The sequence below is a fragment of the Sus scrofa genome, chromosome 5 (assembly GCF_054392235.1).
Source record: "Sus scrofa isolate SSC_HxYL_T2T_F1_AM1 chromosome 5, Sscrofa_HxYL_maternal_Yorkshire_Landrace_v2.0, whole genome shotgun sequence".
Taxonomy (NCBI): Eukaryota; Metazoa; Chordata; class Mammalia; order Artiodactyla; family Suidae; genus Sus; species Sus scrofa.
This window is the reverse complement of record NC_139387.1, coordinates 64942777-64961729: the sequence shown is the minus strand read 5'-3', so window position 1 is coordinate 64961729 and position 18953 is coordinate 64942777. Positions and strand designations below refer to the sequence as shown.

The 18953-nt window shown below is 34.9% G+C and overlaps 2 protein-coding genes across 3 annotated transcripts in view; one reads left to right on the top strand and one right to left on the bottom strand.

Annotated features, from left to right (window-relative positions):
- Positions 1-18953, bottom strand: part of GUCY2C (guanylate cyclase 2C) — a 672163-nt gene that overhangs the window by 299185 nt on the left and 354025 nt on the right. The window lies entirely within an intron of this gene.
- Positions 3245-18953, top strand: part of ATF7IP (activating transcription factor 7 interacting protein) — a 123288-nt gene continuing 107579 nt past the window's right edge. For both annotated transcript variants that reach the window (XM_084956720.1, XM_003126462.6), the window contains exon 1: positions 3245-3446. The gene's annotated coding sequence lies outside the window, so the exon portion shown is untranslated. The remainder of the gene's footprint in view (positions 3447-18953) is intronic.

Here is an 18953-nt window from a genome sequence, read left to right as displayed (position 1 = left end):
GAATTATTTACCACACTTCCTATTCCTAAGAAGTTGTTTCTTGAGTTTTCCCAGGTTTACCTAACCTGGGAAATTAACTCCTCAGTAAACTTCTCTGAAAATTGGAGGACAGTAATAAGAATTATCAGGTTGTGGTTAATTCTTTCTTAATGATAACATAGGATGTGTAGATAGAAACTGCTTAAGTTGATCTGTCTATGTCACTACTACTTTGACAAGTACTACTAGCACTATTACTACCATTAGCTAGAACTTATCAGGATATTACCATATACTCTGTATTCCTTGAAGTATTTTATCAGAATTTAACCTTCATATAAACCTTACTAGATAGGGCTATTTTGATCATGCCCACTTTATATTTCTGGAACCATATGCATAGAGAAGTTTAGAAAATGCAGTAAGAAGTAGAGACAAGATTTTAATTTAGGTAGTAAATCTTCAGAGTCTACGTCTTGTAAGCACTAAATTAGGCTGTCTCTTATAATACTTAGAAACCAGTTTTCCTTTTCAGCTGTTCCTTTTTAAAATTTATGCTATTTTCCAAAGGTTCTATTTTCCTTGTTAAATTACTACTCAGTTGCTCAACTGAAATTTATTTGAAAATTTTTTATATTTTAGGTTTTTTTCTTTTTTGTTTTTCGGATTTTTTTCTCTAATCTTGCTTTACTCCAACACTTTTTTTTTCTTTTCTAGAAGAATAGCCAGCTTATATGTATAAATAAGCCCATGATGGTGGGTAAAATATAGAAATCTTTCATTACTGATTGGTAAGTATCTGTACTACCATGAATACTCCTTTGACCAGGTAGTCTGTCTTAGTCCCCAGCTAAAGAACCCCTGGACCTCTCCATAATCCTACAAGTAGAGGGTTAATATCTGACAAAGTAGGGGATCTTCAAACCTTCTATTCTAATTGGTTAGTGCTTGGTACCAGAGTGATTGATAGATATTTTGAATATCATCCTCCCTATAAATTGAAGCCATGGCTTTTACATTCTTCAGTGTCTTTGCATTTCAATTTTATCTAACTTTCTTTTGCTCTTTCTTTTGTACTTATTCTGACAGCCACTTTAAGTTCTACATTATGAGCCAAATCAAATATCACTTCTTCTGTGAAATTTTCCCACATTGCATGAGAAAGATTTAGCTTCTCTTATTTTACATTTCTTTTATACTTAATATATACCTCCATGATAGTAATGGTCTCATAATGTTTATCTGAATATATTACTTTTTCCCTGTCAGAGGTAGTGTCATTTCTTCTGGGTATCTCCATTGCTTAGAGTAGTGTGTGAGTAAAAAATAAAGGCTATACTAATTGAATGAAACAATGAAAGAATAGTTAGATTAAGCAGCAAGTAGAATGGCTGAGGAGACTATAAACATGTGTTTGAGGATGTTTGGGGGGATTCAAAGATAATAAAACTATCTAACTGGAGTTTTAGGGATCCAAGTCTAGAATATGACATCTAAGAAAACTGATCAGTTGGTGAGTTTATGCTCAATTATTTCCCCTTTGCCATTAGCCAGGATGATTGAGAATGAATTATTAAAAAAAAAAAAAAAAAGGAGTTTCCATCATGGCTTAGTGGTTAATGAACCTGACCAGTATCCATGCCCATGAGGACCTGGGTTTGATCCCTGGCCTTGCTCAGTGGGTTAAGTAAGGATCTAGTTAACTCTGTGGTGTAGGTCGCAGACGCAGCTTGGAACCCTTTGCTGTGGCTGTGGCATAGGCTGGTGGCTACAGCTCCAATTCAACCCCTAGCCTGGGAATCTCCATATGCTGTGGGTGTGGCCCCTAAAAAGACAAAAGACAAAAGACAAAAAAAAAAAAAAAAAAAAAAAGATTCCTTTGTATGTGCTTATAGAAGTCAAGGAGAAACCTAATGAATGAAACCTTCTTCCAATCCCATTTCTCTAATTATAGAATGGAATTTTAAATATTGGTATTGAACATCTAACTTATAATTGAGCACTATGTACAAAATAAATTATAATACATACTTTGTTATAACTGAGCCTCTATTTGTAACTTTTTGTGCACCCATGTACTATGTTCAGTACCAAGGACTTTACAAAGCTTAGCAATTAAGCAATGAAAATCTAATTGTGTTATTTCCTAACTTAAAACCTTTTAAATTATTCCTCATTGTTTGTTCTTACAATAAAATCCAACTTTTAGACAAGGGAACCCTATTAAATCAATTCTCATGTTAGTGATGACCTCTTCTGGGAAGGCACTGCTGATTCTCTAACTATGGATGAGGGGTTTCTCCTAAAAGCCAGGCAGTATTTCTAAGTTGAAGGACCCAAATTATAAAAATAATTAACCACCATATACTGATTTCTTATTACTTACAAATTCTTCCTGTTTACTTTTTTGTCTTCTCCACTGTAATAGACTGCTTGAGGACAGGCACCTAATATGGGTCTGGAACACAGGAATTGCTAATTAAATATTGAATGAGTAGATTAATTTCAGAGAGAAGTGATATTAAAATCCTCTCGATCTACTTCTCAGGCTGTTTTGCTTTGCAAAACACATTTACGGGTTATCCTACCATTTTGCCCTCTCAAACCATTTGAATTACAGGCATGAGAAAATTGAGTAAAACACTTATTCCAAGAAACAGGTATGTAAGCTGGACGTGAGCCTAGATCTTCCAACAAATATACTTGCATCTTCTTCATTACACCTTGTGGCCTTCATTACTTGTTGGCTCCCAATTATAAAACTGTATAACAGGGATACAACTTCTGGTGGAAGGGTATGACTAGAAGCGCTTGCTCTGACACAGAACAACGGAAAGAAAAGATGTGTTTGCGCCATTCCCTCATGACTTAAACAGTTTAAAGTATATTTTGTAAGCTAACACAAATGATAAATCAACATGCTCCAGCCTTTTTTGAAAATCTTTTCCTCAGCTTTTTAACTTTCACCCACTTATTTCCTTCCTTCCTTCTTTTCTAAGGCTCATAGAGGGCGCTCACAAAGTACTACTCACTAGTTGAGCAAAGCTCCACTCATAATACACACCTCACTGCAACACAGAGGCGCAGCGCCACCACCTCAGACTTCCTTCTCTTTTCCACGGCGGGAGGCGGGGCCAATATTTCTCATTCAAATAAAAAACCAGAAGATTTGCATGGGGAACGGCCATTCCGTGAGCCTATTGGATGAAAGCACAGTGGGCGTGGCCAATATTACGACCACTGAGCCCCGCCTATAATGATTTGCATAACGGCCCCGGCGCGTGCAAGGGAGAAGCGGGTTTGTTTTTGAATCTGCGGAGGCGGCGGCGGCGGCGGCGGCGGCGCGGCGCGGCGCGGCGCGGAGACTGAAGCGCGCGAGACTGAGGCGGCAGCGGAGGGGACGGCTGCGCCGGGCGACTCTGTAGGAAGGAACTTGGTTCCCCCTCCCTCATCTCCCGCCCCAAAAGGTATCTTTGAGTCCCTTGGGCTGATAGAACAACATTTTCTTAAATTACTATTGTATTTCTGAAGAGTCAAGACCGCATTATGGCGGCTGCGGGAGTTGTGTTGCGCCTGCGCGGTTGCGGAGCTGCGGGCGGACGCTGCATGGGAGCACGTGATCTTGCGGGGTCGGGCTCTAGCTGCAGTTGTGCAGCTGGCGGGGCGGTGGCTGCGCAAGCGCAATATTCATTTTCAAGATCTAATGTTCTTGTTGGACGCCATTCGGGTTCTAGATTTAATTTTCCTCATTCTTGAGGGGTTTCATTTTGTTACGCTTAAATTCCCTCACTTTTCAAGAAAAACGTTTCTCTTATGTTGTATTCCTGTACCGACCTCAGACTTTTTTATGATATTTCTCCGATTCTTTGAGAAGCTGTGTACTTAGTTTTCTGTAAAAATGATTGCCCACTTGTGGTTCTCGATTTTAATTTCACTTTTGGGACAGTGCTGGATTCAATTGTATATTTAGGGAGATAAAGATCAGCACCTAGTGGTGTTATCACGGGAAGTGCATTTATTTGAACTGCATATTTGCAAATACATTTTTAACCCTATTTTTACCAGTCCTGTTATGGAATGTTTTCAAAATGGAAACAGTTTGAATTTTGGAAATAGGAAGGCAAGGAGCTTTGGAAGAACTTATATAACGTTTGAAAGGAAACCTCAATCTACTTGCGTATTTATTTTTTAAAAATATTTGATCCTTAGTGAAGTTTTAATCAGTGTGTACTTTTGATCTTTCATGCATTTGAGTTTCACATTTTTTCTCTCCCTGTCACTTGTCCATTACCGCTGCAGTTAGATTATTTTTATTACTCTGACTTTTAAAATTAAGTCATTTTCTTAGCGTTTTGTTTGTAATGATATGTGAAATAGAACACTAAAACTTGATACATTTTTCTGTTAAAGAATTCTGCAAAGAACTCTCAACTACACTGAGGCCTTTATTAGGACATCGTGAACCATCAAGAAAACAGTTGATTAAAAAAATGTCATTTATACATATAAGATAAAATTGTGTTTGATTTTTTAAAATTGTGTGTTCCTGGTTTCTTAAAGAAGTAGTTTCTTAAAAGAAGTAGTTTCTTAAAGAAGTAGTTATAAGTGTGCTACTTATTATTTTAGTTTAAAATGTTAGTGTCATTATATTTGAATCTTATATGAGCCTCTGGGAGAAGTTTTATACAATTTGATATAATTTTACTGTTGTGCAAATTATTTCTTACTGGACTGAAAACTTGTAAATGGTTGTCATAAACTTTATCTGTGGTTTGTATATATAACAGTTGTTTTTCTTGGTTGGTTATGTAACTCTAAGTCAGTCACCTGTCAAACGAAGAAGTGGCTGTTGCTTTGTAATCTTGGTTGGTTTAGGGCCTTTATTGCTTAAAGCACTGTTGAGAAGTACTAAGTAGATGCAATTGAACTTTTGGTTGCTGAATTTTTAAAAAATGACATCACATAGGAGGTAGAATGCAGTGATAGGAACAATTCTTTTTTTTCTCAACAGAACATTTGTTGTTGATATGATTTACAGACCTCTGAAGTCTCCTACCCAGAAATATATTTAGAGGGATACTGTGTAATCTTTCCCCTTGTATGCTTTGGGGGTGGTTATCCAGCATACTCCACCACCCTCTAGACATTGTTGCAGGTGTTTTAGAGATGGAAATATGTTGTATTTTCTGTATCTGTGTGTATGTATATGTTTATCTGAATACGCATACATATTTAGGTTAAGAAAAGAACTTTTATCGTAGGGCATGGTTCCCTCTGTGAAAGTGAAGTATTTTGGTTTGTATATTTAAGCTTATGTTTTCATTTGCATACACCAATGATTGCCTTTTTATGTTAATGTTGAAGATCATAAGAGATACTGAAAACACTGAAAAACATAGTGTACTATGTAAACATTTATTGGACAGTTTTATTGTCTTGTTTGTTAGAAAGGCAAGTATAGTTCTGTAAACTTAAAACTAATATTAATGAATTGTCGGAACATATAGTCTTTGTTCACTAGTACTCTGTCAATAACAAGCATATTTTGGAATTTTAGTTTAGGAGATATGATGACCCATATGTAGCATATATGAACATTAAGACTAGGTTACAGAATGAGTACTAAGTTACTGGGTGTCATTTGAAATCTTTTTAGGTTTGTAAATTTTAAATATAAATTTAGTTTAGGAATAAAAGGTTTGAATAATTGAACCAGAAACCATTAACATTTCTTTTTTCTTTAAATTGTGATTTGAATATTTTTTCTTTAAATTGTGATTTGAATATGTGATATCTTTATTAAACTTTTAAAACTTATTATAACACATTTGGAAAATGTTGAAAATTGATAACACACTAGATGTTTTTGTGATTTTTGTGACTTTCCCATTTATTGATTGATAAATTAGTTTATCATTTGGATCATAATTTCATTCCTGCTCCTTTAACTTCGTATTGTGGCTATTTACCAATTTTACTCTTTTGAAATATGTTTTCTAATTATTACATAATATTTATTTTGTGAAAATATCCCAAGTTATCAAATCCAAATGGAAGTCCCAGTCTAGGGGTCAAATTGAAGTTGCAACTGCTGGCCTCTACCACAGCCACAGCAATGCCAAATCTAAGCTGTGTGTGCAACCTATGCCTCAGTTTGCGCCAGTGCCCCACTGAGCGAGGCCAGGGATGAAACTTTCATCCTCATGGATACTAATCAGATTCTTAACCCACTGAGCCACAACAGGAACTCCTTGACATACATTTTTAAATGGCCACATAGTATTTTTATCTTTAATAAGAATGTATTGTGACCTATTAAACCTTTCCTTTTTTGTTGACCATTTTGTTGACAATTTCTGTATTCTAAATAATACTACAGTGAATATCCTCTACATGAGTCATGATCTGCGTCTCATAGTATTTCTTTGAAATTATTGTTGCTCTGAAAGTAATTTACAAAATTGATAAAAACTTAGTTTTTTTGAAGAGCATTTCCCATACCACTTTCAACTTGGTGGTTGAAAATAGTAGCTCCTTAATTTTTTTTTTTTTTCTGATAACTAGTGAAGTTGAAATTTATTTAATATATAAATAACTTTCTCATTTTTGGTGACTTTTCTGTCTGAAGTTATTTTGCATATTTTTCTGTAGTGAATGTTAATGTTTTTCTTATTGTAACAGCTATTTATGGATATTAGCCTTTTGCTTTAAATATTTTTTACAAATTTTTTAGTTATAATTTAAGAAATTGCTTATGGTTTTACATACTTAGAATTATGTTACATTTTTATGTAGTCAAATGCATGGCGTTTTCATTTGTGATTTCTTCTAGGACTTCTCTGCATTAAAAAATACTACTTATGGGAGTTCCCGTCGTGGCGCAGTGGTTAACGAATCCGACTAGGAACCATGAGGTTGCGGGTTCTGTCCCTGCCCTTGCTCAGTGGGTTAACGATCCAGCGTTGCCGTGAGCTGTGGTGTAGGTTGCAGGCGCGGCTTGGATCCCGCGTTGCTGTGGCTCTGGGGTAGGCCAGTTGCTGTGGCTCTGATTCGACCTCTAGCCTGGGAACCTCCATATGCCGCGGGAGCAGCCCAAAGAAATAGCAAAAAGACCAAAAAAAAAAAATACTACTTATGATATGAACTAAATATTCTTCTATTTTGTTTATTTTTTCTGAATGTTTTTAATTACCTTAAAAACACCTCTTAAACTCTATGGAGTTTATTTTGACATTGCATAAAGATGGATTGCTTATTTCCATCTATTTTTATTTTTCTTAGAATTTTCTGTTGCTGATCCATTTCTTGTAGCTTTGACTTGCTTCTTTTGATTATACCTTACTAGGTTTGAGCTATCAGTTCTGTTTCATTTACTAGGGATATTTAACTTAAGGTCTATTGGACTTTGGCAGTTCTCTATAGATAGGCTTAAAAAGTTCTGTGGATTCCTTGGTATACGTATGTTTTTGTGAGTGTGCATATGTGCTTGTTTTTCTGGAGAAGAATTACAGTTTTCTTCAGCTTCTCACAGGAATAGGTAATATAAAATCTAAAAGCAGGTTGCTGGCCGCTGTAACTGGGCCTGCTTTGCTTTGTTTGTATAGACTGTTTATACGTGTGTTTGTGTAGACAATACATATAATTCCTTTTCACAATTTTCTAAGCTAGTTTTGCACATCTATTTGGCAAAATTTTTAAAAAGCCAACTATTTGAATTTTTGTTTAGAATTGCATTAAACCTAAGTGAGGGTTAGTTTACAGTTTTATACTGTTACCTCTTTTCTCCCTAATATAATGCATTTCCCATATATCCCCCCAAATGTACTGTTTTTAAGAACTCTGGGAAAAATTGTAGTACCTGTTATTTTTTATTAAGGTGTTGTTTTACTGCTTTCTTAATGCGGTACAATGTTAAAAGGGATGATATGGTGGAGGATGTAGGACTACATGTCCATTTTTAATCTACTTTAGGACATAGTGACATGAAAATAGTGGAAGTATGAAGTTAGAAGTGAGGAAAATAGGTTGCCAAGATAAAGTATTTTATAGTATTTGAAATTAAAATTTTTCTTCTTTGTTTAATAGACTTTTTTTAATGGAGGAATTTTGAGACATTATCTAATTCACTTTCTGGCCAGGATGGGGCTTTAAAAATACTACAAATATAGGCAAAAATTTTTGTTTTTAGCCTTTTTGGTAGCATTAAATATTTCTCTCATAAGGATGTTTCTCTAATTATTAGTATAAACTCATTCTCTATTAAAATTATTCTTTGTGCTGGCTGCAGAGAGATTTATAGTTTCAGTTAACAGTGTTGTAGTTCAGCTGTAATTCTACTTAATCATCTTCATAATAGATATAGGAAAGAATGTTAGGTTATTGCCAAAATATTTTTATTGAACTAGTTAAACTTAAATTGATAGGTATGTGTAAAGAAGAAATCAAGGAAGTAAAGATAGAAATCAAGTGGTAACATATTATTGGCTTTATAAAAATGAACCTAGGAAATATGTAGAAATCGAATGTTAAGATATTATTGGCTTTTCCTCAGTATTTTCTTTTTTTTTAATAAAAAATTTTGTCTGGATCAAGAAAATCCACTTATAGCCATTTGCTATAATAAACTTTATTCTCAAATGTCTTTCTACATGTGATTCCTTTGAAAAATTAGATATCATTATATATGACTTTTCCACATACCTCAAAACTTAAAAACAAAAACAATGGCAATCTTTCTAAACCAAATCATACACCTCTTTGCTTTCTTGAAAAAATTAAATGCAATTAAGTATTCTCTGTAATTCAGAATCATTAATAAGATCATCAATAACCATAACAGACATGCTATAAATACTGATCCTATTCTAGGAATAATGATTCTGAAATTAAATAACCTGAAAATTAAGTTTTTATGTTCTTATTCCAACACTTGAACTCTGACTCCACTTCACTATCAAGATGCCAGCCATCACTTCTTATCCCTATCTGTATGCATTTTCCTATTAGCATTTCTCCTGTCCCTAATTTGCTGCTGCTTATCTATTACAATCTGAAAAAAACAAGTATCACAATATATCAGAAGTAGAAAAAGCTGGAGTTCCTGTTGTGCCTAAGCAGAAACGAATCTGACTGGTATCCATGAGGAAACAGGTTCAATCCCTGGCCTCGCTCAGTTATTCTGCTTATTTTCCACCTACCAAAAATATGTTAATCATCCTTAAAAGAAACAAAAGTTTCTTAGAGCAAGTTAGCCTTCATGTAATCTAATCAGCTCCTGCAGCTTATGGATGTTCCCAGGCTAGGGATCAAATTGGAGCTACAGCTTCTGGCCTACATCACAGCTCACAGCAGTGCCGGACACCCAGCCCACTAATCAAGGCCAGGTATCGAACCTGCATCCTCATGGATACTAGTCAAATTTGTTTCCACTGTGCCATGACGGGAAATCTGATAAACGTTAACTCTTACATAATACCACAGAGGAAAACTGAGGTTTGTAAGTAATTTTCCATAGTATGGTTTCCATGTATTGAACATGTTTCTAGGTTGAACACGGCTGCTTTCGGTCAAGGGAGAAAGGACAGTAGGAGTGCACACTCATTTTTTTTCTTTTTCTTTTCTTCTTTTTTTGGGGAGAGGGACCTGTCCTGGGGCATATGGAGTTCCTTGGGCCAAGGATCAGATCTAAGCCGCAGTTGCAACCTATGCTGCAGCTACGGCAACACAGGATCCTTTAACCCACTGCACTGGGCCGGGGATTGAACCTGAACCTCTGCAGAGACCCAGGTCACTGCAGTCAGCTTCTTAACCCACTGCAGCCAAGCAGGGGACTCTGCACACTCATTCTTTTGAGAGCATCATCTGGATGTGGTATGCATCGTGTTGATTCATGTCTTAGAGATGAGAATTTAATCATTGGAACATACTTAACTGGAAAACATAGTATCTGGTCTGACAAACATGTGCTCAGCTAAAATTAGAAAACTACAGAAAAGCAGAGAAAAGGATATTAGAGAACAACTAGCATTTTTTGCTACAAAGGAAGCTGACAAAGTGGGGTCTCTAATTTATAATTGATATTGAAAACTTGTTTTCTCTTTTAAGAGATCCAGTTGTAACTCTGTATATCTTCCTTTGAAATGGAATTTTGAGAGTTTTATAATCAGTGATTTGTGACTGAGGTTCTAGTTATTATAAAGTTATATTATTAGATAGAATTCTTCCTCTTTCTACATGCCTTTGAAACATATTAAATCATGATTAGTTTTGCAAGAAATCAGTGTCATATTTTTGAATCTCATCAGTTAATTTAAAAGGATGAAGGACTGTAGATAAACTCTGAATGACAATCGTTTGAACTGCTCCTTTTAGTGTCAAAGTTTGTTTGCATTACCTTATGCAGATTCTATCTTTTCTTTATAACTAAATGCATAAATTCTTTATACAAAGATATGACATACCTGATTAATATGTAAGTAAAAATAGCTTTCTGTAGATAATAAGTGAAACAGTAGATATTTGCATAAGGTGCAGAAAGTGGGACTCTGTCGGGAGATCAGGGAAACCTTAGAAGAGTTGTATTTTAAAGGATGAATTAGAGGGATATTCTTAGAAAAGGGAATAAAGAGAGTATTCAAAATCTCAGAGGTGGGAAAGAAAGTAGTATGTTTAGGAGAACATACTCTGATGTAAATCTTTGATTTTCGTAAATAAAGAATCATTGCTGCCATGGTGCCTACATAGTGTGCTTTAATAAATGATATTATGCTCAGCTAGAAGTTCTCTAATTTCTTTTTACATTGCTCTATTTTGTGTCCCTTTTAAAGGAATTTATCGTTTCAACTTTTATAGTTATAGTTGTGTAGTACTTTGTCAGTTTCCTGCACTTAGGAGTTTTATCTTATTGATGTCACAAATAGTCACATTTTAAAGACAAATCCCTTTTAATTAAGTATGATATGACCACTATTAAAAGTTTAAGATTACTTTCCACAATGCTTACTTTTTAATATTCAATAAATATTTGCTTATTTGAAGAATAGAAGTCCTTTGTTTTAGGTGGAAGTAATTTAGTCTTCAATCTCATTCATTAATAGAAAAATCAGAGTTCCTTTGTGGTACATCTGGTTAAGGATCTGGTGTCACTGCAGTGGCATGGGTTGCTGCTGTGGCATGGGTTTGATCTGGGAATTTCTACATGCTGTGGGTGTGGCAAGAAGAAAAAAAGAAAATTAAGAAATCACCATTGCTTACCTATTTATAAGAAGTTTCTGGGAGTTCACTAGCAGCTTAGTGGGTTAAGGATCTGGCATTGTCACTGCTGTAGCTCTGGTTACTTCTGTGGCCCAGGTTTGATCCCTGGACCAGGAATTTCCACATGCCATGGATGTGGTCCCTCCAAAAAAAAGTTCCTAAAATGTACCTCTGAAAGACATATATATGCAAATTAATAAGGGTTTGATGAACAGATGGAATGACAAAACTTTTGTGGTGTTTGTGTAATTCTCTTCATTTCCCATCAGACTTATTATAAGTGATATAAAACTTGGATGATACACATATGCAAGCAAATTAAGAAAGAGGAAAAAAGAAAACAAAAGTTAAAGAATTTTCCTAAAACCAGTTAGAATATAGTGATGTGGAAAGTATAGTAACTTTGTATTGGAACCTGGCCAATTAATGTCTCCCAGCAGTATTTTTTACATATAAAATGGTGATACCTGATAGGGTTATTTTAAGGATTAAATATTATTATGTAAAATGCTTATTAGCATTTGTTGCTGACACATTTTCATCTCTGGCTTCAATCACTTGATGAATCTATTGATAAAACATGAATATTTATTTAAAAACAGCTATGTGTAGTTATAGGAGTCCTGTAGTGCAAGGCGATATGTAGAAAATGACAGTATTCTTGATTACTGGAGCCAGAACTTAAATGTATTTAAAAAGTAACTTAGAAAAGTATGTTTAATAATATCACTCACTAGTAGGGAAAATATGTATTTTAAAAAGTAGTTTATTTGTAAAAGTTTGTGAGAGTTCAACTTTAGGACTGATTCATTCAATTAAAAACAAAAACACAAACCCACCAGAGCATTTGAAGGAAAAAAAAACAACCCTCAGGATGATTAAATTTGCTAAACCACGTCATGCTGAAGAAGCAGTCATTTCCTTACATTAATTATTTGTCTTCAAGGTTTTGTCATATTTCTTCACACTCTCATTATTGCCAAAGTTAGAGATGAAGACATTTATTTTGGGGACTAGATCTACATAGAATTACCCTGTTTTCTCCCTTTTTTTTTTTTTTTTTTAATTTCAGGGCACAGTGTGATTCCTGGCCCATTATTTACCCTTCAAACATAGAACTTGCTGGGGAGGCTCACTTAAAATTGAGTGTCAGTTTTCTTCCATAACCCTTCCTATGGCCAAGTTTCTGTCCTTTAGAGTACAGATTTGATCATGTAAGTTTATTATATAATTTTCTGATTCTTTATTTTGATGTTTTATTTTATTCGACCACTTTATTTATATAATGGTGTATTGATAAATATAGAAAGGTTTCCCTTTGCTTGACAAAACCATCCTTTTGTTATGAGGTAAAAGTTACATTTCTTGTTGATGTTTTATAAAGTGTAGTAATTTATTTTTCTGCTTGATTACAAGATTAGGAATCAAGAGCCATCTAATTTATCTCAATGAGTTTTCACCTGCAGTACTTAAAACCGTAGGGCATCATGGTTCTGTAAGATTCCCACATTTGTCAGTTTTCCTTGTCTGTCAGGAAGTGATATACTTTATTGCTTTTAAAGCTGGGAATCTAAGTAAGTTATAAAAGAGATACTATATTGATTTCCTGTGAAGACATAGTAGGCATCATTTCTACATTTGAGATTCAGTCCTTGTTCCCTGTCATACCTTATTAAAAGAGATTTGCTTTTAAATGTCACAATGTTCTGTGGTCATGGTTACAAATTTGATTTACCCCATTTTATCCTGGCAGGAAGGAAAACAAATTTTTAATTGAAACTATGTAAGCTGGCTCATAAAAAGAGAGATTCAGTTAAGATATTTTTTATAAGATGTAATCATTTTTCTAAGTTGTTTCTAAACGAGGTCAATCAATATGTTCAGTATTTTTTCTTAGAATTGTTTTTAAAATATTCTGGCAGCAATTATAATCTATATTTGGATCTTTCGTAGGATATTTTTTACCCTTGAAATTGTGAGGGTATTAGAATGAGATATTATTTAAATTACTGTTTATACAAAGTATATCTTAAATTGAGAGTGGAAGGTAGACTAAGAAGAAAGTCCTTTTCTTATTTGTCCATTAAAAATAAAATATTAAGGAGTTGCCATTGTGGTTCAGTGGGCTAAGGACCCGATGTCTTCTGAGGTTGCAGGTTTGATTCCTGACCTGGCTCAGTGGGTTAAGTTGTCTGGTGCTGCTGCAAGCTTTGGCAGAGGTTGCAGATGTGGCTTGGGTCTGGTGTTGCTGTGGCTGGTCCACAGATGCAGCTCCCATTTGACCCTTAGCCCAGGAACTTCCATATGCTACAGGTGTGGTCATGAAAAGAAAAAAAAAATTAACCACAATTAAGTAATTTCATTTAGTCCTAGGTAATTCTTGTTTTACTGATCTAGGGTTAAGCAGTCTAGTTACACAAAATTGTCTGCTCTGCACTAACAGAATTATGGAAATTCTGACCCATTCTTTTAATACAGTTATGACAGATGTCAATCTATGAGAGTAACTTTATACCAGGGTGCCTGTGTCCATGAGTCTCATCTGTGTAATAGTAATAGTTTAGATGATTTGGTACAGTCTTTTACTAAGGATCTCTTAATGTTTATTTAGAAGACACATTCCCCCACCTCCCTGCTCAGGTATAGTGGCAGCAAGGATTTTGACTCATTTTTGTTATTTGATTCTCATTGCTTCAGTCTAGCCTGCTTGCTCTCTATATCTGGTACACCACTTTCATCTTTAGAATTTTATTTATCACTATGGGGATTTCTTTCACCCCTCGTCTGTGTAGGACCTTTGTTTTCCATGTGCTATGTCTTTTTATTGACTTGCTCTGACATTAGGGGGAGGGGATCACAATCTCTAGTAGCTTTTTGAGAAAGAGTATATGAAAGATATGTTTTCTGAGATGATGTGTGTCTGAAAATTGTCATTCTATATTTTTAATGTTTGATTGATAGTTTGGCTAGGTATAGAAGACTAGGTTGGAAATCATTTTTCTTTAGAATTTTAAAGACACTGCTCCATTATTTTCTTGCTTCTGTTACTACTGAGAAATCTTTAGCTATTTTTCTTTTTTCTTTTTTCCTTTTTAATGGCCACACCTGCAGTATATGGAAGTTCCTGGGCTAGGGCTTGAATCAGAGCTGCAGCTGAGGTCTATGCCACAACCACAGCAACACCAGATCCAAGCTGCCTTTATGATCTATGCCTCAGCTTGTGACAATACTGGATTCTTAATCCACTGAGTGAGGCCAGGGATTGAACCTGCATCCTCATGGAGATTACGTTGGGTTCTTAACCCATTGAACCACAATGGGAACTCTTGAAGCTATTCTTATTTTTTACTTTTTTTCCCCTCAATGGAAACATGCCCAATCTGTTATAAGTTTCCAAATGTTCTGAAATGTCTCTTTAATTCCTCAGTATGGATCTATCATTGTTTGCCAGCATTCACATCAGACCTTTTCAGTTTGGCAACTTCTCAGTCCTGTAAATCTTTCTTAAATAATTTCATTGGTGCTATCTTCTGCCATTCTATCATTCCAATGTGAATTTTTGGATAGATACTCAGATTTTCTTTTCTCTCCTATTTACAACTTTGTCTTTTTGCTTGGGTAAATTTCTTTATTATCAGGTCCTTCTATTGAGTTTCATTTTTTTCCCATCATGTTCTTAATTTCATTTTGTATTCCTTGCTTGTAGTATTCTATTCTTGATACATGAATGCAGCATCTTTTAATATCTGTGTATATTAATGTATTTTTTAGGTTTTCTCTCTGTGTAGTCTTTTACTTTATGTTTTAATTTTTTTTCCCTGTCTCTGCTTTGTATGTTAGATTTTTCTTAGTTGTCTTTCTCTCCCTTGCCTGACTGTATAATGCGTTGTGGAAGATTAAGAAGTTGATTAGAGGAGTTCCCATGTGGCTCATTGGGTTAAGGATCTGGTGTTGTCACTTTAGTGGCTTGGGTCACTGCTGAGGTATGGGTTTGATTCCTGGCCCGGGAACTTCTGCATTCCATGAGTGTGCCCCTTCTCCCCCCCAAATAGTTGATTAAAATATCTAAATTTGTCAGTTTTGAACTTCATTAAAGGTTTAACTGGGTGGGTTATTTTTGGAGAGCTTCAAAAACCTTAAGGCCTTGTGTCTTGTGCTTGTTAAATACCTTCAGAGAGTAGTTTTCCATTTTCATACATGGAGAGTGAGGATCTGATTGTCAGCATTTCTGGGAAATGAATGAAGGAAGAGGAGTGGGTTCTCTTCTTCAGTGAGAACTCAGTCTCTTTCTTTTTGGTATACTAATCTCATTTTTTTACTGTGGATATTATCTTCAGACTTCTGCTAGGATTGTGGAGAGCAGGCATTCAGTGGAATGTGGTGAAGGCATCTAGCATATATTATTGCTTCACAAACAGCTTTCACTAGTATTCTCTTTTTTTAGTCATACTGTCTTACTCTTTGTTCCCTTCACCCCAATTTCCAAAGTGCTTAGTTCTAGTTTCTATGTCCTTTGAAATTGTTGCCATGTAAATCAAACTGGTTCTTATCTCCAGTGCAATTTGGAATATGGTGCTTTGGGAACTAAGTTAGTTGCCAGTGGTTCTGCTTATTTTCCACCTCCCTAAATCTTTGTAGCTATTGTCCCTTTTACTTTTTCTTTGTTGTTGTTCTTGGGGACTTAATGCCTTCAAAAAAATACCTTTAATGTGGTTTTAGTGGGATTTGAGGGAGTAAAGTTAGATGTTTTCAGTTTACCATTTTAATAACCGTCTAACATTCCCTTTCTCTTTTAATATGTATAATGTTGGTAGTAACTTGTGTAATTAAAGTGAATTAATTAAATGAATGAAAGCTTCTTCCTTTCTTGACTGAACATGAGGCATATGGAAGTTTCTGGGCCAGAGATTGAATCCAAGCCACATTTATGACAATGCAGATCATTTAATGCACTGCACCAGGCTGGGAATTCAACCCATGCCTCCACAGCAACCCAAACAATGCATTTGGATTCTTAACCCATAGCACCACAGCAGGAACTCCCAAGTATATTTCTACACATTGTAGTGAAGCATTTTATTTAGGTTCTATGGAATTTTCAATATTTTCCATGTGCAAAGTTTTTTAATAGCATGGTATAGATGATATATAAAAAGTGTAGAAGACCAGAGTTAATTCTTTTTTTTGGCTATGTGCAGGGAATGTGAAAGTTCCTAAGCCAGGTATTGAACCCACACTGCATCAGTGGCCTGAGCTGCTGCAGTGATAGTGCCAGATCCTTAACTCACTATACCACAAGGGAACTCCCAAAATTAATCCTCTTACGATTCTTTTTCATTACTACTTATGTGACCCCTGGCAAATGAGTACATTCCCTGATCATAAAAATTTGAGATTATAGCACTCTTATTTTATGTGGTCATTGTAAGAGTGAAATGAAAAAATTATATAAAAGTTCTAGTTTTACTTAGGAAGAGCTAAACATTGAGTAATCATGGAAATGTTTACCTAACAATAGAAATGCCTTCCAAGAGTATTTGCTTTTACAAAAAAACAATGATTAGATTTATTAACACTGACCCTATCTAAAACAAATTTTTTTAGTCTATGACATTATATAATCAAGCTGTATTCTTTCTTTGTAATATTAAATTTTTTAAAGTAAATTATATACTTCTGTAATTTTTTGGAGACTTTTTTTTTCAGAGTTCAGCTATTCTAAGCACACATTACCTCCTGTGTAGTGCCTATAAAAATACTTTAAAAACTGAAAAATGCTCTACAAAAAGTATTTTTTTTTCCATGTTGGGTTTTGAAGTGCAGAACTTTTTAGGTCAAGACTAAAAACTTAGCTGATTTATTCTTCCTAGAAATTAAGAGTTGGGATTCTAAAAATGAAGGTTCTGAAAGATGTAGAATTTTCTGAGGTTTTTGTAGTATAAATGAAAATACTGGGAATTTAATTTCAACCAACCATCTATTAAGCAAATAAATACTGTGTTTCACATTGTGGAAGTGAGCGGAAAATGAATTAAGATGTGATTTCTGCCTTTTAACAACTCATATATAAAGATATAAATAATGAAATGTGCTAAGTCTAATGATAATATGTATGAAAGATCTTGAGAGAGCTATGTCACCTGGTTTTGGGGATGGGCATAGTAAGGAGAAAGGAGAGCAAGGAAAGGATTGTTGGTAGTAAGATAATTTAGGTTGAATCATGAATAGGATTTAGGGTGAACTAGGATAGTTTCTTTGGGATAGTGGAACGTTGGCAATGGCACCAGTTATCTGAATAACACCCTAACCGTTGTTCTTTCCTAAATTGTTTCCACAATGTGCAGAAACAGAATCAATGTGGGAAAAGTTGGACAAAGCTCCAGTGGGCTTGGACTAAGTGCTCTTAGCACTTGCCTGACGTTATTTAATCTCTGAGCATATTTTCTTAGTCATGAATTGGAGATAAAACCTATCTTGTAGGGTTAGTGTGAGAATTAGTTTAAATAATGTATGTAAAATTTATCTGAAGGCTTGATTTATATTAATGTACTTCCCTACTCTTCTAAAGATGTGAAGTAGACAATCAGTATATTTATTGACTTATGTTCCTTGGGATAGTAGAATGTAGTAAATTGGTAGTAAAATGATTGTAGTGGCTGGAGGAGGACTGATATAAGGAGGAACCTTAGGATTATGTCTCTTATTTTGAAATCTAAATTGGGTGAAAAGTCAGTCTTTTAGCCAGTAACCAGCAGCTTAGCTTGCCTAGGAAAGCTTAAACTTTGAAAAGTGTTTAGAATTTATATTGGAAAGGTATCTGGCAAAACAGGGGAGGAGGCCTAGGAGTCGGGGGAGGAGGCCTAGGAGTCGCGGGAGCAGGGTACATCTGAAGGTATGTCACATAATTTAATTCTTTGTGCAACAGGCTTCCAAAAGAATCTGCTCCTTGAATATTGGAAACTATTCATCAAGCAGTTCTAAATGTTTTGGGTATTTGTCCTCCCATTAACCTTAGCCACATTCTAGTACTACAGCAATGTCTATCCCGTTCAGATCTTTCCCAATTTACCAACCTCTTGCTTTTAACAAATAGGTTTGAGCCATCCTCAGAGAATCTTATATATTTTTGAAGAATTAATGTGGCTTAGATCAAATATAACCTTTGTTCCCTAATACAGTATTTAGGGCAGTTTTTATATATGTTATCTGGTTTACTTTGTGGAGAATAAATAACGACCTTTTAAATGCTAAGTATTTTGTTTTAACTTTTATCATGGAAAATTTCACATATATACAAGAATAGAATGAAACAATGAGCTCATATGCCCATCACTCAGATTGAACAGTCATTAATTTATGGGGCCAGTTTCCTTTTTGCTTTCCCTCTATTACGCCCTTACACCCTTAGCAAGTTTTAATGAATACCTACATCTAGTGGTGGGTGAAGGCAAGATAGCACAGGGTGCTAAATTTCAGGAAGGTAAATCAAGTGAGAAGGAAAAAGGTGGTTTTCCTAGCTGATGTGGCTGTCAAGCAAATAGATTCTTATTGTGCTTTTGTCCTTCTCTTGATGGTTGGTTACTGCTAAAACAAATTTGCCTTGTTAATATACCCACTTTCAGATGGAATTTTATATTTTTGTTCTTCCTATTTGTTTTTTCCCCCAGGAGTGTAAAAATTCTTTATTTTTATTTGATTTTCACCCATGTCAAAATGTTGGG